Below are 17,188 nucleotides of genomic sequence, written 5' to 3' on the forward strand. Positions count from 1 at the left end.
GAATCAATTTCTTTTTAATACTCTCCTTCGGATATGGTGAGAAGTTCTAAAGCAACGCATATTATATGATCATGACAACAGATAGCATCTCTCTGAAAGACTGATCACAAAAATTAATACTTGTACTGTATTTAGATTTTTCTTATCAATTTGCTACCTATTACAGTGCCTATGTGCACAGATATACATGGTATATGCACAGGTTTATGCAATCGTTGCACGTCCAGAGTGCCCATGAAGATCTGGAGCCTGTTGCACACCTGTGGATGCCACATGTTGGTATATTTGGGGTCTTGGTCCATAGCAAATATATTTGGCTGGAGTATTGCTAACCTTGTCTTCTGGACAAACTCATGATCTGCTTGAACTGATCTAAGAACTTGAACAATTGTCTTATAAATCCTGAGTTACTGTTTTAAGGTTGTCTTGGGAGTGTGTTGTTGAGCGTCTTGTTACATTTGTAATGGAGAAAAGGAACAGATAAAGAAAATTTTCTGTAGTTTACCAGACCATCAGTTAAAATCTCACATCTTCAGTGGGAAAAATTAGGATAATAAGCAGTGAGCAAGATAGTGTTAAAAATGCTATTAAATTATAGATTTCTTACTAGGGAGCCTATTTGTCTCCCCATAATATGAGCTGGAGCTCCTGTGGCAGTCCCTGGAGTCTGGTCACAGGCTGCTAATGACTGATGGCCCTCTGCAGGGTGTATCTGCACCTATGTTTGCACTCTCATTTAACATTTCATTTTATCATGCAACAAGATCCACCAAAATGGATGAGAGGGAAGGGATAGGTCTGTTTATTGCCTCTTAGCAGCTTTTCTAGTTCATAACAATAAAGGAGGTGCTTCACATTATACCTTCTTCAGCCCCTCCAAGCACGACTGGCATCTTGAATTCAAATGTTGCGGGCAGTTACATGACCCACATTAGAGGTGAATCACGAAATGTTCCCAACACATATCTCAGGGTTAAGATCATGAGTTCAAGGAAACCAGCCTGAAAAGCTGCATGTGACCTCACTTTCCTAGTTTTTCTGCTATTTTAACTGTAATCAGAACAATTCTGGCCCTGGATCTACTCAGGAATCTGAAATCGAGAGCCATCAATGTAAATTTTTTGAAGTAATTTTTAATTTGAAATTACATATCCGGGTCTCAGTCCTTTATATTATTGCTCTCCTGACTTCTCCTTTCCTTAGGTGCAGAGCTGCTTCTAAGCTCAGCGACAGTAAAGGGACAACCTATACGAGTGGTTATGTCACTTTAAATCCCAGTGTGGGTTCCACTCAGTTTTCTGAAACTCTGTGTAGTGCTAGATGATAGTATCAGTACTGGAGTGTAACGGAATATTTACTCCCAAAACAGTATCTTCTGCAGTGTATTTTGTTGAGGAAAATAAATTCCTCCTTGAAATGAGTAACTAGCTTTGCATATTTGTTCTTGTACTTCCTTACCCAGCAATTTAAATTTGTTTGACTTTTCAGAATTTTTACTTATTAAAAGATAAAAAGACACCACACATGATTTCCTGTTCTCCATTTCATGTTTAGTAAGGACAAATATAATTAGTATTAAAGAAAAATAAATAATTCCTCTAGCTGCCATTACCCAGAGTAATTTCATTCAAGTTGAATATCTTAGCATCATATAAGAAATACTTTGAATGAGTTTTTCCTTATGCTTAGTAAGGTAAGGAAAATGGCACTAAAACAGCTAGCGGAAAAAAAGAATTGAGGAGAGTGAACTAGCTGTTAACTGTCTGAATTAATTGAAATACTCCTCTGAAAACTGTTTCAATGCAGGCCATTACAAGGTATTTGGACTGAGGTTTTCCCTCTAACGCCCTGATGTAAAGCCAGTTGACTCCAGCATTTAAATTCCTGTTTAAACAGGAATTGTGTCAAACCTGAGTTGCTGATGCAAGATGTAAAGACTGAAGTCCACAAAGGTACTTTGACTTGGGAGCACTCAGCGCTGCAATACCCCAGTGTTTGCAAGTGGCCGGAGCTGGACCCACATACCTGGAGGAAACCATTTTATGCATCTTTAACAAAGTCACTTTGGGTCTATTAGATACAAAGCAGCACATCCAAAGATATTAGGATGCCTCGGGGTTGCCTGGGTCCTTTGTGGTCTCCTGCTAATGCTTAGGTAATTGAAAATTTTGCAGGTCCTTTAATAGAATTTAAGCCTCTAGCCTTAACCTGCCAACTTTAATAGAACTAATATTTTACCAGACACTAAAACAAGACAGAGACTTACCTTATGGTGTTGTGGGTTATATTCTCCTGCCTGATCACTGAGATTAAATGACATCCACCAGTTCCAGCTGTATTAACTGTCATTGGAGCCTGCAATTATAAAGCAACATATAGTGGGAGATTTCTGTGGATATTCTAAAGAATATGACCTGCCAATTATCAGTGAATTTGAATAGCCATTTATTTCAAGATGCTATTGCATCTTCTCCTCCCAATCTGTAGATCTGTAACAGTAGAACTTTCCTATCTAAATTTCCTAGAAGTATTTATGCTTGAGAGGCCTGGGATACTTGTGATCCATGAAATGGTTTACACATCAGTATTTTATATTGATAATATTTTAATGTTTGCATTCAGTGTATTCTTATTTTGCATGTTTTTGGGTCACTGTCTTTGCAAGGAAAAGTTAAGGTGTAATTGTTGAGTGCTACGTTAAGGAAACCCCATGTGCTGAGTTCCAAAATTGTCACGACTCGATTAAAAAACCCTGCATCTATATTTCAAGATAATTCTTACTCTGAGAATGATGTACCTTACAAAGAATTTAGAACAAAAGATTTGTAACAAAATGAATTCTACTTCCCTTCTTGGATTTTCACTGAATTACTACCAGGATCTGTACCTGCACCAGTGTATGTTGCTTTGCATTGCATTAATGTCATCTATTCAGAGTACTTGCTTCATTGAAAATCTAGTATAATCATCAAAACCTGTAAAAGCCTTTCAGATGAAAACTTTGTGATTAATCGCGTACCATAAAGTAATGTCATAAAATGGTAGTTTCTGAAGGATGAATTGTGTCTACAGAAGAGAAGGCTTTGTGGAGACCTTGTTGAGACCGTTCAATACATGGAGGGCTTGTAAGAAAGATGGAGAAAGTCCTTCTACCAGGGCTTATAGTAATTAGGCATGGGACAATGGTTTTAAACTTGGAACACAGTAGATTTAGACTAGATAGAAGGAAGTTATTTTTTACTGTGTGAGTGGTAAGACAGGTTGCCTCAAGAAGCTATGAATGCTCCATCATTGGAAATACGCAAAGTCAGGTTGAACAGGACTTTGAGTAACTTCATCTAGCGAAAGATGTCCTTGCCCTTGGCAGGGAGGTCGGATTAGAAGATCTTTGGAAGTCGCCTCCAGCCCAAACTATTCTATGATTCTAGGGTATGTGTTCATATCCTGATAAAACTCCACAGCTGAGGAGCATGCAGGTTGTGGCCAGTGTTCCAGTTTCTCTGGGGAGAGCTGTACTGTGTCAGGCTTGGATCTACCTTAGTGTATCATTGGCAGCAGTTCTCAGGTCGAGTGTGCTGAAAGCCAGAGCTAGAAACTATTTTCGCTCATAGCTCTGTCTGTGAAGCAGGTTACTGGTGAAAGAGAAACATAAGCTGCTCTTTATAGCCATACTCTTTTTACTTGTCGACAAAACAGCTTTTCAGGATAAGCATTAAGAAAAGGTAAACAAGCAACTTTTTCTTTTAAATCTTTTTTTTTCAAAAGATCCTTGGCTTCAAAAGGAGCTACTCAGTTGCAGAAGATATGGTTGTTTTAAGTATTTTATCTAAAGATTGACTCACTGTAGGATTTAATGAGATTTTTTTCCTGAAATGACTGTTATAAAAAAAGAGTGCTGGAATCTGGATCCCAGTCAAAACTTTGTCAGTTGGGGAAAGTCTCATTTCAGCATAGTAGGGTTTATGCTATGTTTCTCAAAAATGTTCAGATAATTTAGGACTGTTTTTCTTCACCAGGAAGAGCGTTGCTAATTCAGCAGCTGCTTCTAAAAGAAACAATGACACCTTTAATTTTTCAAACTGCCTATTGTTGAAAGAAAGCATTTCTTGCATATAAACATCAAGCTTATGATGTTAAATTAGTAAAAGAACTTCCCTGATGCACTCAATGCTTGCTATGGATTCGTTACTACTATTTTATTAAAATGTCTTTTATTGCCAAATATCTACTGTTTCCGTGTCAAAATTGCAGAGATCACATTTCTGTTCCTCTAATGAACAGTTCAAGTAATTCAACCTACTCAAGTTAAAGCTATGTGGAAAAGGCTGTATTTTTCTTTACTTCTTTCCTACTGCTAGAAGTTACAGCCTATTAATCAGTTCAGTATAGAAGTGATGTGAATACCTAGAAACACCATTGCCCAGTTTTAATACGTTTTTAATACGTGTTAGTAAATGCATATTTTTATTCACATAAAATTCCAGATGCAGGAGAGGATCTGTAGCATAGCTAATTTTCTGCAGGGTATTTAAGTAGTCAAAAGACCTACTAAATTTATCTTGCAATGAAAGATCAGATATGCATACAGCATCTCATTTTTGACAAGCCAGACAGTCCTGCCCTTCCATTCTTCTTTTTCCCCTTTTCAGTACTTCTTTAGTTTTGGCATCTCTCTCTCATTCTGGGGCCTGTGTACTGCTGACACAGAGCACACCTGGACTTTTTGGGACTCATTGTGTTGACAAGCTTTTCATGTTTTGCCAGTCAAATTAAAATTGTTCCATGAGACTTCATGTAGCTGGCTTTTTGTTTCTATTCTGGACACAGTTATGTATTCTGCAATAAGTAGGAAGCAATGTATCATGAAAAAATGGTCTGAATTTAATGTTCCTAGTGTTGTTTTGCTAACACCAGCCTGCTGAAAGAAACAGAACACCTTCCTTTTGGCAATCGAATGTTTATAAATGAGGTTATGCTTCTCAGTCTCATTATTTCCTTACTGGAGCAAAATAAAGGCATAAATTAAGGTGTTGGGGGAGTAGTCAATTGATATATTATGATTTATCTTGTGCTTTTGGTCCTCTTGGTTTTTTGGCAGGTGGACAGAAATGGATTGAGTAGTGGACTCTGTAAGAAAAACAGACTTATTGAGAGAAAGGGCTGGAGTTGAATTTTGTGTTATCCTGATTCTCTTTCACAGCAGAATTCTCAATGTCTATCCAAAGATGTTTTGCAGATTACTGACCACTAAACTGACTTCTGCATTTGCTGGATTCATTCTTTCATCTAACAGTTGTTAGGAAGTGGCAAATACTGGTCAGAGGCATCACTGCTCTTGTTGCCTAAACTGCAAAGCACGGCTGATTTGAAGCATCCCAGACAGACCTGTGTGGAGAAACAATATGAGCTCTACTTGGCTTTGCATTATGCTCATTCTCATAGTTGTGACCCATCCCCATATGAAGTGGCCGGAATCTATGTGCTGTGCCCCACAACCATGCACTCATACAATATTTGAGTCCTGCTGTGAAATAGGGAGACATGGTGCCAAGGGCTGGGAGACCTGCCAGGATAGAGCAGGCTCCTCTCCTCCTTGGACAGCCCTACGGAACAGTCGCCTCCTGGACTCACAGTACCACCGTGACCCTCCCAACATAAAGATCCTGCTGAGATATCTGAGACAGCTAGATAAGGATCCTGCTCGGATTCTGCTGCCTGGGTGGCAGGATGTGGGTTTCTAAGAACTTCCAGTCTGCAAAGGAGCACCTACCTCCATAGGGACTCTTCAGCCGCTGTGTCTGTCACCGCCCATAACAGTCAGTCTGCACGTTAGCGAGTGAGCTTTTGTCTGTTTACTGATCTCTCAAGTGACAGGGCACAGGATGAGAGGGAGTAGCCTCAAGCTCTGCCAGGGGAAGTTCAGGCTGGACATTAGGAATAAATTTTTCATGGAAAGGGTCATTGGGCACTGGCAGAGGCTGCCCAGGGAGGTGGTTGAGTCACCTTCCCTGGAGGTGTTTAAGGGACGGGTGGACACAGTGCTGAGGGACATGGTTTAGTGTTTGATAGGAATGGTTGGACTCAATGATCCAGTGGGTCTTTTCCAACCTGGTGATTCTATGATCTGCACTCCTATATCTCACTACTGATTAGAGAGGATGATGAAGGTTAAAACGATAGCCTTCATCAAAGCAAAAATTACTAGTTTTGGTAAAAACCAGATTTTGAAAAAGCTATTTTCATATTCATTGCTACAAGTATGAACTCCTGATTGCTAAAAGACACTCGTATACAAGATTGTGTGCTTGCCTGGGAGGAAGTTTGTGTGTGTATTTGCACATGCAGAGACAGGTTACTGCAGCCCTGCCAGAGTGCAGGAGTACGTGAGTACACTGTACAGGGAAGCTGGGGCATCATTTGCGTTTGCTCTGAGCTCAGAGAGATTGCTCATTGCTGTAGGTTCCTGATGGCTGAAGACAGCAGCAGCCCCTCATTTGTGAGCGTGGTTCCTGGTTTTGATGTTCTTCCATGTCGTATGACACAAACATGTTCTATTTTAACTTTCTATCATTCACAGGAGATTTTACACAGTACTAAACTAAAAAGAAGGGGAAGCTGAGAGGAAGAGTTTCATTTAACTCCTGTTAGTGACTTATAGGCCTTTTGTTCTTTTCCCTTTGTTTAGATTTATTTAGTTAGAAATGTGAGAATCTACCATGTAGTTATATGAAATAAAAAAGATGAAATCAGTCGTAGAAGTTCTGCTTATCTCATGCATTTCTGAAATCTGCTGTGTTTTTATTGGGTGTGTATATAGAAGAATGAGTTAGAAGGTTAAAATTTGATCTCTTCACTGGTTATGCTACTTTTTCCTGAGAAAATTACTCCTTCCACCTAAATCCACCCAGTAAAAAACCACCAAAGCCTTCTTGATCTACAGTTCTTCGGTAAAACACTTCCAAATAACTTAAAAACCCCATGCTGTGTGAAATTATAAGGCTAATGTACCCATTTTGCCATGTTTTTTTTTTTAATTTTGCAGCTTAGACATTAAAGCTGCATTTGGTTTGATTTTCTGCCATCCCTTGGTGGCTGCTTGTGTTGCCTGCGGTCTTGCACCAGCTTTGCATAGCATCAGAGGAACAAGTTATTTCCAGAAAATATAAGTCTCTGTTGCCCAAACCCCAGTTGTTTCCCTGTGTGCCTAAAGGCCAGAAGGTAAAGTAGCTGGTGTCATTCTGGCAGGCAAGTGGAAAAGATCTGTCTATGAAATCTAATCCCTTAATGCAGCATGACAGAATTGAATCCTCAACATAAGGAAATAGGAAAAAAGTAGTTTCTAAAAATAAACCCACTCCTTTATGTTTTAAGATTGTTTATATGCTTTCAGTTTTTTTCCCTGAATACAGTAAGAAAATCTCGTGTTGTTTAAGAGCTTGGCCATGTTAACTGTTAATTTTATTTAAATTCTAACAGCTTCCTATCTTCAGACGTTTGTAGGCATGAATGTGGCTGCCTTTCAGCCTGAGATAATTAGCTGGTTAGCAAATGCATAAGTCATGACCTGTTGCATAGATAAGACATGCATGAGCGCTTAGATGTTGGTCCTGGACTCTGGAGTGCTGTAGTGTCTGTGATGCTGAGGGAAAAGAAAATCTTGGTAAAAGATTACCTATTTTAAGCAACATACCATCCACCCTATAAACATGTTTAATCCCTAATTATAATTATCTAGGGTATAAAGAAGCCCTGTGGGTTAATGAAGGCAGAGAAACTTGGAGGAAAAATAAAAAAAAGAAAAAAGCTGATACATAGCAGAACTACGGTGATCATCTGGAAGTTCTTAGGCAGATGAGTAGCCTCTGCCAGTGATTTTGCCATGAAATTAATTATTAGCCTAGTTCAACTTGCCCAAATGAGAGTACTCAGTTACAAGAGGATCCGTGTGCAGTGAAAGGAAAGAAAATTTTACTTTTGCAGAGAGCAGAAGTCTTTCAGCAGGATTTTGCTCTAGTTTTCTCAGATCATGTTTATCACCGTCCAAAGTGGCACGTGATGTGTCCTATTTAATATCTTGTGCCTTTGGGAGTCCTTTTCCCTGTTTGCATACTCAAAAACCACAGGCTGCATTTTGAACGTATCTCTTCTTTTTGGATGGTCCCTTCTTCATCAGTGCATCATCAAGACCTCTCATTCAGATGATGCATCATGCCAATCTGTGCAGAGATATAATACAATTATTTCAGTGACATACTGCTAAGGAAGCACTGTCAGCTGGCAGAGGTGGCTTTTGTGATTCTCTGCTATACAATTTTATTAAAGGCAATGAATTACATTTTGAAAACCTCAGTAGTGATTTTAGAAAGGGAAAAAAATGTATGACCACATGCATAGCAAAGCTGCTGAAAGCTAGTACAGCCTGTTTTTTTTATAGTTTTAAATGACTGATGGAAAATTTCCGTATTTTCTTAAGCAAACAAGCATCTGCTGTTGCAACTGCTGGTTAGCAGGCTCTTTTCTCCATATGAAATGCATCCAATTATATGCTGTAGGCCATCCCAGGAGAAGCACAGAAGTAGGTAGCTCAAAACAGGGCTATTAAATAAAGGACATGAGACTGTTGAGAGAGTTGTAATCGTTGCTATTCTTAAATAGGCTGTGCTGAAAGGGAATCTGCTTTTACTTTTCTTCTGAAAATATTAGTTGTAATGGTAGAGATGAAGTACACAGTGATTTCTGGTTTAGGGCTGATCATTCCTTATTTTCCCTTCTCTTTTATCATTCTTTGTTGAACTTTTTTTATTCTATACTAAAATATGTAAAGGGCATATTTTTGTTTCATCTAAAGCCCCATTAAAAAAGTGGCGCTCTTCATGCTGACTTTCGTGACCTTTGGATCAAACTGCTAGTGCTGTTTCTATGACAGCTTTGGCAATAAATTCTAAGATCTTATAGGCAAGACTGAATTTTCATGGCATTTATAAAAGGTGACAAACTATCTTTAAAAATTTCTGGAAGTAAAGTTACACACTGTGAAGTCTTTTTTTTTTTTTTTAATATGTTGAGGCTGTACTTTTTCATTCTGGAGAACTGTCTTCCCTGCTGAAATTCAGTTTACAGTACTAAATAGAACTGGTCTCATCAATATTATGTCTCCCACAATTCTTCTTCTGTCTGTCATTGTCCATCATTCCATTGTCTTTCACCCAACATACTTTTTCCAGCTTACGGACAGAATATTTACTGACTGCAGCTAGGAAAATGCAATAAAACTTGTTTACAGCAGGTTATAATTTGGTCCTCTGTCATTTTTTACCTCCTACATTCCTACCTTCCACACTGCTTATGACACGTGTTCTTTCTTTGTCAGCCTTATAATGAAAACTTCCTAGATTAGCCATCTTTTGGTCGTCTTCTGTAGCGCTGATCTTTCTAGCTTCCTTAGTTGCATCTTGTCTGATTTAAAACTTACAAAGAAAATATTTTCTTATTCTCTACTACGTCAGCCACAACATTTCCTAGTTGGTCTTATCCTTTTGATCTTGTTTCTCCTTCTTCACTGATCCACATGAAATCTTTTGCTCAGTGCAGGGCAATGAGCATTTTGGCAGGATAAGCAGCTTGAGTGACTTCTGTGGGTCAAAGATTCAAAATTAAGCTCTTTTGCAGTCAGAGATCATACATAGCTGCCTGATAATTGGTAGAAGGAGAAAGTGCTGGGAATACTTAAGTCTATAAACACATGCAGCAGTATTCCTGCTAGAAATATCAAACACAGTCCCTGTAATATAAGTAGTAGAGGGAATCCAGGATATCCACCTTTTTGTCAAAATTTGGCGTGTTATACTTCTCTTTCTGACTTTGACATGTTGGTTTTCTTTCTAGTAGGCTGTTATGAATCTTGTCTCTTTCTAAGCTCCTGGTCACTCTCCAGGACTGATTGCATTAGTCAGATGTGGGACCATTTTTAGTTCCTGATAAGGGAGTTGTAAGTTCACCTGGATAGGAGCATAAGTTGTACATTTTTTTTCTAGCATGGAGATTCCACGTGAGTGCGTTCACTTGAGTATTCATCAATGCTTACAGCTCAAATGTTTATGTAAATGCATTTCCATGTAAAACTCAAGCATTTCTTGAGAACCTGATATGTATATTTGGTGTTACTTTTCTTCAACATGTTACATTTTCTGTCCTAAATGTTACAGATAACAGAGCTATCAGATGATCTTATTTAGTTTTTCCTCATTTTTCTCCCCCTTCCTTCCTTTTCCTTTTCCTTCTTTACACTGAGGTGGATTTTTACTTTTTTCTCATGAAAATGATTCATTTTTCATTTATTCCCTTATGCTCTTGCTGAGACTCTGCAGGTCACTTTGTAGCCTAGTGTGCCAGCAGTTAACTGAGATTCTTTGGTTTCTCTTTCTCAAGCAACTCTTTCCTCCCAGTTGATAGCATACTACACTGTAGTTTAAAACCAAGTTATTCCTGCTAGTAACATTTGATCATTTACTGGTTTAACTTCATGTGCTTAGGAGCATTGTAGTGTGCTTCATGTTAATGACCCATCTTTTGGCTTTCTACTCCTATACTCTCTCTCCCTGTATGGTGTAGGGTGGGCTCAGATTTTGTTAAATGAGCAAATCTTAATGTTCATCTTGAATTTCTGTGTTAAAGTAATGGAAACTGTGGGTCCTGGTTCTTCACAGTATGCTGTACCTGAGTTATATTTAGAAATTCCTCCCAATCCCATTTGGAAGTGATAAAATATCGATGTGAAAACAGGGTATATTGATCAACAGGTGAAGAAGCCCCATGGTGCCTTTCTGGCAGATTATCGAAAGGTCTTTCTTGGAGTTAAAATCTGTTCTCTCAATGTGTTCTTTTTTTTCCCTACAGTCTAGCACGCAGCCACTTCACCTCCTTCCTTTCTCACTGTGGGTAACAAATGAAAAATTTTAAAGGCTGCTGAATACTGTGCATTTTCACAGTAGGTCAGGTGTTTAGCACAGGTGTTTCTGAAACAACATCATGTTGGTAAAGGGCATTGTGCTTGATGGCGTCACAATTTCCACTTCTAGGAGCCTTCCATATGTAATACAAGCTGCAATTTAAGTTTATGAAAGTGACGGTAAGCTTAAGAGCAGAAAGGGTGGGTTTGGATCTTATTCACAACACAAAGCTTCTGGTAGTGAAGCTGTCAGAGATCTGTCAGACCCAATAAAACCATGGGTCTGAAAATTTACTCTTATCAATTTAGCCCTTTTAGGCTCTGGAAATCAGTTACACTTAATTTCTGATTGGTCTTAATTCTATTTGTTATTCCTAAAGTTTTGTCAAATGATTGCAGCCAATGACACATTGACAACCTATTCCTTCTATCCACTATTTACTGAACATGTTGTAACTATGTTACATTTTCTTGTATTTCTGTTCAAATTACCATTTTTTTTAAAAAAAAGTTAGAAAAATATCTATGTTGTATAACAAATACAGCAGTTCTGGTAAAAATGATTATTTGTGCTAAAACTCCTGAAACCTGCAAGATAAATGAACATTTTTACATAGCTGTCAGGTAATTCACACAAGACTGCAACATAATTCAGTATAACACAGCAAACAATGCGTAATATAGCTCCAGAAATAACAGCAATCAGAACTCAAAGCTTTGATTTATGAATATATTTGCACATTAATTTTGTATTTGTGTAGTCAAGGATGGATGCTTTGTATTTCTTACATGCCTTCTTTTCTGTTGTTATTTTCACTACTATTATTATTAGTTTTTGTTATTTTTGTTTTGGGTATTTTATTATGCTAGAAATGCAGAGCCAAATAATAAGCAAGGTTTTCTTGTGCAAACTGATTTGCTAAAATATAAAAAAGAGAAAGTAGCTATTCTGAATATGTTATAAGATTCAAAGAAGGGAGCATGGAGTAAGGCTGAGAAAACATAGGACTAAAAGGAATACATTTTACATAATGGTTAGTAAGTCAGATTCTACAGTGTCATACTGTACATTTGTGCTTAGAATTTGAAAATAAATAGGCATAAAACCAACCTCATTTTTGTTTTTCCAGTAACGTGAAAAGGCAGGATTTTTTGATGTTTCACCTGTAGCTCTAGCTGTAAAGGAATTCGGATACAGTAGGGTAGTCCGACATACGTATCTGAATGCATAGTAAATTGTAAACTTATTGCATTTCGCTTCAGAATAGAGGGATCTAAGATGATTTCTAGCATGCTACCAAAGTGCTCAGTGCATCCTTGCTTGAGAGGTTCGAAAGTAACTGTAAGGGCAGAAGTACAAGAAATGCACAAATACAGCCTAGCAGGTGGGCGACAGTCTCTTAGATAAACTCTGGATGTTTTTTCTCTTGAATCATTCTTAATTGTTCTCCTGGCAGAGTGTTGGACCTAAGACATTCATAATATGGTCTCTCTGCATCTATAACAATCTGTTCAAGTAGGTGATGTTACAGTTTGGTATGCAGATCCTGCACTTATTTACACCATAGTCAAGAATTTCAACTCTGCTTGCTTTGGAAAAAAAATCCAATGCAGGAGCTGCTGCTTTGGGGCTTTTACTTTTTGTTCTTCATGCATAAGATTGAATTGGAAAATGTTTTTTCCTGCTTTGTATTCCACAATCCCTGCCACCACCTGTAGCCCTCTTTGGATAATTTTAGATTTTCCTCTGCTTCTAACACCCAGTCTAGCATTTGAGCCAAGATCCACTTTCTCTTTGCGACACTGTCACTCCGCTGATGTTGTGCCCATCTCTTTTATGAATAACAAACAATGATGAAAATCACATTCAGAAGGAGATCCTGATACAGGGAAACTCTGCTGAATGTTATCTCGTATTTCAGCAGCTTTTCTGGCTCCAGCACTTGGAAGCATTTACATTCCCTTCTGGCTGGGATGCATGACTGTTTTTTTAGTGTTCTTTTAAGGTTGTCCTTCAATATGTGCTTAACCGATGCATTCAGACTCACTTGCTGAAAAGGCACCTGGCAGACAAGGTACAAGGAGCAAAGTGATGTTTTTGTGAATGGATACATGTTTTTAAATTCTGTTTTGAGGAGGTACCTTTACTTCCTCAAACACCGTAAAGATACTAAACATGCAGAACATTTTGAGGAATGCTATGTTACATTGTAGGAAAAGGTATACAGCTACAGGTGTATAGAAATGTATTGGTTTGGGCTGGGATAGAGTTAATTTTCTTCTTAGTAGCTGGTATTGTGCTGTGTATCAGACTCAGTATAACAGTAACACATCGATCTTTTAGCTGTTGCTAAGTAGTCCTTACACTAAATGAAGAACTTCTCAATTTCTCACGCCCTCCCAGCAAGAGGGGAAGTGCACAAGAAGCTGGGATGTGGCACAGCCAGGACAGCTGAGCTGACCTGGTGAAAGGGATATTCCGTATTATATATCACCATACTAAGCATAAAAACTGGAGACAGTTGCTTTGTGGGCAGTGATTGCTGTTCAGGGACAGACTAGGCATTGGTCACAGGTGTTGAGCAATAGTTTTTCTTTTGCATCAATTGTTTTTCTTGAGTTTTATTGCTCCCTCTCTTTTCTTTTTTTTTCATTTTCCTTTTCATTACAATTTATTATTATTACTTTTATATTATTTTATTTCATTTCATTTCAATCATTAAGCTGTTCTTATCTTGAGCCATGAGTCTTCTCAGTTTTACCCTTCCAAGTCTCTCCTCCATCCTGCAGGGGGGAGGTGGTGGTAGGGGAATGGAGGTGTGGTGCTTAGTTGAGGATTAAACCACAAGAAGCTGTACAGCTTTTCATAAAACTGGAAAAAATTGCTTATTTTCATGTTTTAGTGTTAATTAAAAATCCATTTCTTTTTCTTCCTTCCTTCCTACCTACCTACCTAGCTTCCTACTGGATGAATCATTTCACTTTTTGCTGACAGTTCTCTGGACTTTATACTGTTAAGGTGAAAGATGTGAAAATAAATACCTTGTAGATTAAATGAAAGCAAGAAGTAACAAATTCAGGTAGTTGTGCAGTTTCAGAGAAAAACAGGACAACTACGCGGTAGGTACTGACATTCTTAAGGTCTGTAAGGCAAAAGGATAGAGTTGATTCTCACATTGAGGTTATTAAGAGATAATGTTTTTATTGATATTGTACAGACAAATATCTGTGGGGAAATTGAAGACACTATGTAACGTGCTTACAGCTAATCTACAGTGTATTGCAGTCTTTGCTCTGACCACAGAACTACTTCGTTCATCTGGAAGTATCAAGTCTTACAGCAAGGGCCCCCGAGCCATTGATGCAGGTTTATTGGCAAGGTTTATTATCCCAGCAGTTGCAAAACCAGAGCATATGAGAGGAACTAGACACTGTGGCAAGAACATGCTTTTGCCAGTGCTGCTCATTGCCTGTGCAAGGGGAGCTTGTTTAGGTGGAACAGTTGTACTGCAGGGGTAGGGGTCACAAGTTTATTTTTGGAGGCAGAACTTTCTAGGTTACGGATGGTCTGAGAAGTCTTGAAGGAAGAGCAGAGAACTGGCTCCAGTGAACTGTGATTACAAATAACCCCTGAAGTAATTTCTAATTATACAAGTAATGACAAAATCTTTTTGCTCTTTGTCTTCTTCTCGTATGTTTTGCTGGATAAAGTCAAAACTATCCATGGAAATGAATATTAGGCCAGCACAGTGTTACACAAATGGTTGGTACATGATGAAGAGACAGGTGACCAGGATATTAATTACCCCCTGACTACGCCAGGGCACTGCCACTTATTGCAAAATCATTTAAGATGCAATAAGCCTAGTGGTGCAGCTCTGAAAATCTTTGATCTCACTTGAACGAGATCTTTTTTTAATGAACTCTCCGTATAGAAGTTTTTGGTGATCATGAAAACATGATTCCACATCTGTTCACCCCTCTTTTCCCTCATTATTATATCGGTCCAGAAGCAGTGTGCATGCAAACGTACCCATTTTGTAATTTAGGTTTCCATCTTGTGCGAATTCAGTCCAGTCACACTACTGGGGACGTCTCCAGCTTCTATTTTTGCTCGTAGAGCTCCAGGCAGGTGTATGTCATACAGTGGAAGTGCCTGGCTAGCTGCTCATTTTGCTAGCAGTGCAAGGTTCTTTGTGTTGAAATACGGATGATAACTTTTCAGGGAGCCTATGTTTACCTTTGTAAATTCAGTATGACTTATCTGTCTCTCCAGTGCCTACGTTTATACAGTGTTAATAAACTGAGTATAGGGGTAGAATGTTCTGATTCCCCGGAGAAATTAAAACATCCAGTGAAGGTGAGGTTTTCAAAACATTGCCTTCATGTGCATGAACTGTCTCAGGTATTCCATTCCTGCAGAAACTTTCCATGCGATCTTGTAAATCATTTTCTCATTAAGTCTCTTCAAATCAAACCAAGGCAATGAGGAAATCATCATAATAAACAACAATTCAGTATTTATCTGTTTAAATGATTACACTAAGTCCTACTTGGAAAAAGGAAATTTGGGTTGGCAGATACTTTTCATTTGACTCACATGGTTGCATACCTTCCCTAGTGGATTGTTCCAGATCAAGGACTTCACTAGAAGGTACTGATCTGTGGTTTATTTTTCAGTGGAAATCTGTGCATGATGGCTGTTGCATGCAAAAATCTCTTACCGTAGTGGAGTTAGAGGTCTGTGCCCTTGAACAGCCTATTTAATACTTTGGAAGTGTTTCTAGGTCCATTGATTTAAAAATAGCCTTATCTCCTTTCAGCTTCAAGTGAAATTTGTGAAAATGTTACTGCTAGTGGCTCATTGGGACTACAATGAATCTTGCAGGTTTTAACTGTCTCATGAAGTCCTTCATAAAGGTTGATTGCTCAGAAGTTTTGCCTGGACTTTATCCAGAAGTCCATCAAAACCAGTGAGCTTTATAATCATACCCCAAAGTGCCGGAGTTCTTGTCCTATGCTATTTCCATTTTTTTCATAGTAAAATGAAAATGAGAAATACCACAGCTCTCATTATAGCTTTGCTTATAGTTCTTTCTCAGAGTAGTGTGAGTGCAATCCTTGAGTACAAAATATCATGTGCTTAAAATTCTTATAGTTCTTTTCTTAATCTTAGACAAGTTTCATATTTTGATGCCTCGCTTGTGTTTTGGCATATGTTACTGGATTTCTCCTGGGTGTTTAACTACATGTGAATATAATGATCCAAGGTATCCCTTTAAACAAAAGAGTAGGATGTGACTTGATAGTAGGAACATCACAAAATAAAAAAGGAGCTGGTTTTGTTTTTTTTATTCTTTGGACTTGTTGCCCAATACTGGTTTAGGCTTGCCTTTGAATTTCCTGATATATTCACAGTCTTCCTAGCCAAAGGTGTAGTGGGTTCCACTTGGGACCTGATGAACCCTGAAAAGAAATCTTATTTATTCTTCTTTTGTTATGAATTAGAGAATATAAAGATTTAACTTTTTCCAGGCTAATGACGAAAATTAGTGCAACAACTATCTATCAGGTAACTTCCATAGTTGGCCAGGAGTCCTGTTTGCAGCTGCTAAGCATTCAAACATCACTTCAGACACCTGTTGCTCAGCAGCTCAGGCATCAAACTGTAATATCTAGTCCCATTTGTCTGATTTCTGATAGCTGAGACTGGTACCATTCTGGACCTGTGTTTACATGTCTACAGTAATATTTAAATGCCTACAACTCAATACTCAGGTTAGATCATTCAACCTTTGGATCACTATAAGTTAATAGATGTTAGTCAATTTGCTGTATGATTTTACCAGAAGAGGTGCTGCCTTTGTGTCCCATCTATTACAGTTCTTTCAAAAGCAGTGATGCAGAACAACCCACCCAAAGGCAACATTTGTAAGTCTGTTTACAAATTGAGTGATTGGAAAGAAAAGCATGAGTTCACCAGGCATTTAATAAGCCTCTGAGTCTGGCTTCAGAAGTCAGTGGAATATTTTTTTGGCTTTGATGGGGTTTGAATTAAGCTCTGTAAGGCACCATGTGAAAAAAGGAGAGAGGTGACCTATTATACTGTAACAGTGCTTCAGACTTTTTTCTCTCTCTTCTGGATCCTCTTTTATGGCCTAGCCTATTCTGACTAATCCAGTTGGCACCTAACATTGGATAATGGCTCAGCTGAAGCACACACATGCAGCAGGCTGAGAT

Source organism: Phaenicophaeus curvirostris, chromosome 7, assembly GCF_032191515.1.
Source record: "Phaenicophaeus curvirostris isolate KB17595 chromosome 7, BPBGC_Pcur_1.0, whole genome shotgun sequence".
NCBI classification, from domain to species: domain Eukaryota; kingdom Metazoa; phylum Chordata; class Aves; order Cuculiformes; family Cuculidae; genus Phaenicophaeus; species Phaenicophaeus curvirostris.